At 34.9% G+C, this 5,265-nt stretch overlaps 1 pseudogene; it reads left to right on the top strand.

Moving 5' to 3' along the window:
• Positions 1 to 1,400, top strand: part of LOC122071390 — a 1,902-nt pseudogene extending 502 nt beyond the window's left edge.
• Positions 1,401 to 5,265: the final 3,865 nt, after the last annotated feature.

The following is a 5,265-nucleotide window of genomic DNA, read 5'->3' as shown; positions in this document are numbered from 1 at the left end:
CGTGGGGCGGCCGAAACGCCCTTTTTTAAATTGGACAATTAATTGTTATCTTGGTTCAACTGGCCAACTGGGTTTCTATCATCTTTCTAGTTAGTGCACAGAAAAGAAGACTGGTCTTTTATGGGCCTCTAATTAGCCAAGCCCATTTTGACAAACCCAAGTGAGGCCACTAAAATGACTTGGTTTTTAAGAATTAGGTTGCGTTTGGTGGTCATTCAGTTTCAGAAACAACTTTTCACATTAAAAATAGAATTTTCAATTTTTTGTATCAAAATATCATTTTAAAACAAAAAAAATGGTGTTTGATAAACCTGCTTTAGGAATGATACCTAGTTGTTCATTTTTTTGTATTTGAAATTAAATCGAAATGACGGAACAAGGTTTTATCATTCCAAACTTTATTCTGTTTATTTTGTTTCCATAGAACGAAAATGTCAGAAACGTTTTTCTAGATAATTACCAAACGCAGCCTTATTTCTATGTAGTTTCTGTTTATCTTTTTATTTTATAATAAATTTATTTCTTCATGATGCTCATGCATGTGTAGCTAGGTTGATATAAATTAAACAGATTTGATTGGTTGGTTGGCGCAGATTAATAAATTCCCTTCCAAGGTATTTTTCTTCTGTTCCCAACCATCTCTGGAAGGTGGGGAGACATCAATTGTGCCTAGCTACATCATAGTAGAAAAGATGGAAGAAAATGTTCCAGAATTTATGGCCAAGTTATCTGAATTGGGTTTTATTCTTCGTCATTTTACTCCCAAAGAAGAATACGATCCTACCACTACTGTCATTGCCAGGACATGGAAATGGTTTCTCAACACTGAAGATGAAGTTGAAGCTGAAAAGAGGTATAGTAAAGAAAAACTCACTCTGGATATGGAAATGTTTCCCATATGATCCTAGAAGTGATTTTTTTTTCTTTTTTTCAATTTTTGTTTGTAGGGCCAAGAAAATGTTTTCTTGTAGTTCCATGATCTTCAACAAGGATGGGAGTGCATAAATTGTTCATGGACCCATGAGTCCAATGAAGGAGTTTGAAGGAAGAAGAGCTTGGTGGTTTAGTATCTTAGGATACTCAACTAATAGGAAAGAGATAGGCATCAGCTTTGGGGATGAAACTGCTTTTCCAGCAGAAATCTTTGATACTTATGAGCAAATCTTGACTGAGAATTGTGTTGATCTCAAGTGGCAGAAGGGAGACATACTATTGCTTGATAATTTGAGTGTTCAGCATGCCAGGCTTCCTGGAAAGCCACCACGTGGCATATTATTGTCTCTTTGCAAGTAAAAGATTAGGACTCATCCTTCAGACCTTTCCCTTATTTGTGATATAAATAAGACTTGAAAATGGTGTTATTTATCTTTTATGAAAAATAAAACTACCCTTTTATCTTATTAAGAATTCGTTGCTTTCTTTTATGATGTGTTTAGATCTTGTTAATTAAAATTTGGGAAGAACGCTACATTATCGCATGTCTCTTGCACTAACATAGAGGCCAATGAGGGGGATATACAGGGGCATCAATAGGGATTTATTATTTAATATTTCATATGGGCAGTGCCATCTTTTTGTTCCCCTCTGTATCTAGGAGGGGTCACTTGACTAAGTAGCATTCTTTTTCTTTTAAAATTTGGGCAAGAAATTAATCGCTACCTAGTCGCATGCCATTACCTCAGTACGAGGACCAATGAGAATATGTGCAAATGCCTCAACATGAATGAGACTTTTAGTTTCCCAGGAACATGAAGCTAGGGCAAGGTGCAAACATTTTCCATATATTTTGGCAGTTGTAGTTTCTACCTCTGGAACTTGTTCCAGTAGACGTCAATAAAGTTGTTATAATTATATTCTCTAACCCATTCAATTGTGCATCAAATTGTATGTTCAAATAATAACGGAATGCGATGCCAAGCCATTCCACTTATCTAGATAGGTTCAAACAATTCATTGGTTTTCAATATCATTAAAAAAGAAAAATCAGTATGAGAAAGGAAATGCATCATATAATGCACAAGTGCTCTTGCATCTACTAAAGTGAGATTTCTCTTAGGCTATGTTTTGAATGTAAGGGGAATTAAAGGGAAGGGAAGTGAAATTTTCATAGTTAAAAAAGAAATATATATAATCATTATCCATGTGACTTTAACATTAACTTCAAATCATTCCATATTTGGTTATAAAATTTCACTTTACTTTGCATCCAAAACCCTTTGCTATAATATGTAAAATAAAATTACGTATAAAATATATCATTACTAAATACAGTTAAAAAAGTTAAGTAGTTTATACAATCACATGAGGTAATGATTATAAACAACTCTTTTTTAAGTATAAAAATTTCACTTCCCTTCCCTTTAAATTTCCATTACAACCAAACAGAACCTTAACAATAAATTTCTCTGAAATCTAGATCATGCCCATGATACTACCATTTGTGACACTTTCAAAGAAACCCAAATAAATCACATCCGAAATAGAATGTAAGTGGAAATGCATAGTGGCCTTCATCAGTGGCAAAGAGAGAGAGAGAGAGAGAGAGAGAGAGAGAGAGAGAGAGAGAGAGAGAGAGAGAGAGAGAGAGAGAGAGAGAGAGAGAGAGAGAGAGATGTACTTTGATCCACAAATGATAAAGAGGATGATGGAGAATAGTCCGATTCCTAGTATGGGTCTTAGGGAGATCAATTTACTTATTGCATGGACCTTATTTTATCTTATAACACATATGTGTTAATTTGTTATAGTTAGAGAACACTAAGTTCCAATGGTGGTCGTTCCAATCTTTCCTTTACTGAGGTTGTGAAATCAATATTTATTCATTTTTCTTCCTCTTAAAAAATGAGGCAAAAAAAAAAAAGTAAAAAAGGGGGGCATCTTTTTTTAGCCTTAATACACTACATAACCTATATTCATAATCAAAGTTTTTGCATGGTTGCAAAAAGGACAGTTGAAGACATTGTTGATCTTTTGCAACTTCTTCTTGAGTGGTGGCTTCTTCCTTGATGTTCTCTTCCCCATGTCTCAAGCTTTCAATAGATACTTCTAATTTCCTCAGATTCAGCAGAAATCAAGCACGCATATGTACAATAGGGGTTAGTGTGACCAAAGGTCAGTAGAGGGACTATATATTAAAAACCTCGATGAACTAAAGGTCTATGGTCTTAAATTTCTATTCTTTTTTTCTGCAAATGCATGAATTGCAATATCTCATGATAAAGTTTGGAATGATGGTAAAACAGGGTGCTACAAAAGCAATTAGTACAAGATACTCCAGTTCGAAAACAGGGGCATTGTGGGGTGACTACTTAATAACCACATCCCTAGTTATACAATACACATACATGATACAACACCACACTGAAGGGTGATGAAACAAAGTTCAATGGTCAATAGCAATGTAGCCAATGTAATCGAGCAAGGTGGAAAGCAAAGTCTAGAGACGAAAAGGTTGAGATTCTAATGATGACCCAAAAGTACAATCAAATGGTCACAGCAGCAATGGAGAAGTAATTCTTCTTCTCCAGAAATAAATGACAACTTAGTCTTGTATCCTTTTATTGGTGTCTATACTCCAATTTCTATATCTATCAACTAAGAGTAGATGGTACATGCATTTACATGTCCATAAAATCCTGGGAAGGAATGACCGATATCCATTGATTTAGGTTAGTAGTTTAGAAGGCATGTAATGTTACAACAAAGCTTAAATCAAATTAGCTAATCAAGACGTCAGGAACAGAATATTAAGCAAGAAGAACCATGGTGAATTGAGAAATTGAAGGATGAGGAAGAAGATAAAAATTGTACATCAGGGAGAATGTAAAAGGTCTGAAGCGTCTAACTTGCTAGCACATGAGAACAAAAAATCAGACCAAACCAAAAAATAGATAAAACCCACACAGAAAAACTCAGTGGGATAGGGGAAAGAGAACAAACAAAGCGAGATCATTATCACATAAACCTACTCTTATCATATCTAATGAACAAAATCCCACAAATCCATTGTGAAACCAAAGGAGGAGAAGAAGATGGAGCAAACCATGGAGGAGAAGCAAAACATTAATTCTTGGGCATCTTCCATGATATGGTAAGAGGAACAAAAATGCAGTGGAAGTTGAGTACAAAGGAGAAGCAATAAAGTAGCTATTGTTGATGGCCTAGCACTATCCTTTAAACAGGATACTTACTTCTGTCAATTCTCAAAGACGTTAACAAAGTAGCTATGTCCCAAAATTTGATTCTGATGGCACTTCAACTTCTAGTTTTTATTCTCCTCTTTGGGAGCTCATTGAGAGTGGAATCTATCACCACCGGTAGAAGGATCGTAGGGAACGAGACAGGTCGACTTGAATTTCTCTAGTTTAAGAAACAAATTGATTATGCTTAAGAAACACTACTAAGTTCTTGGAATGATTCCATTCATTTCTGCAACTGGGTAGGAATCACAGGTGGCAATCGTCAATCTGCGAACCAAACACCCCCTTATGCATTCAAAAGAAGCTAATCCCATGGATTTTTAAGCAACAATGGCTTGCAAATTTGGGCCTCCTATAATCAATCCAACGGAAAATTTCTCATTATTATAGAGAAGTCAATTCAGTGGCTGATTTGCTTGGTAAAAAAAGTGTGTATCAAGTGTATCAATCTTGGCATTCTTATCCAAATTGTTTTAGTATGATCTTTTTTGGGATGATAGGAAAGATCAAGGTTTTGATTTGAAAATGAACTTTCAATTTGTTCTCGTCTTTTTTCTTGAGGTCTTTGCTGATGGCAATGTTGATGGTCGAGCCTTAAGTTAAAAGATCAGTTTGTAAGTCTAGCTCTCTGCTGATGGCAATGTCGAAGGTAGAGAAAGTAAAGATTTTTTTTGGGTATTTCTGTATATCCATTTTATATTTAATGTATTCTTTGTTGTCATTTAGCAAAAGAAAAAATGTAAATATCTACCCCTAGTTCCTTAGTTGCAAGAAATGCTTGTTAACTATAATAACTAATAACTAACTTTGCGTAATCCCATTACTTTTTAAATATACTTCTTGTGGAAATTATAAGAAAATGCAAAACCAATAAGTTTTGGCCTTGGGAGATCAGACCAAGAATTTTCAGACACTAAGAAGACTATTTAGGAAAAAAAAAAAATGTTTTGCCTCAGCCATGAGTTGCGGGACAAAACTTAACCGATTCCAAAGTTCTCATTAATGTGCTAAATGTGCTTCCGTTGATCAACTGTGGTTTTGATCATCATCCTTGATGGTGATACCC

The sequence above is a fragment of the Macadamia integrifolia genome, unplaced genomic scaffold (assembly GCF_013358625.1).
Source record: "Macadamia integrifolia cultivar HAES 741 unplaced genomic scaffold, SCU_Mint_v3 scaffold_216A, whole genome shotgun sequence".
NCBI classification, from domain to species: domain Eukaryota; kingdom Viridiplantae; phylum Streptophyta; class Magnoliopsida; order Proteales; family Proteaceae; genus Macadamia; species Macadamia integrifolia.
This window is presented reverse-complemented; position numbering and strand designations above follow the sequence as displayed.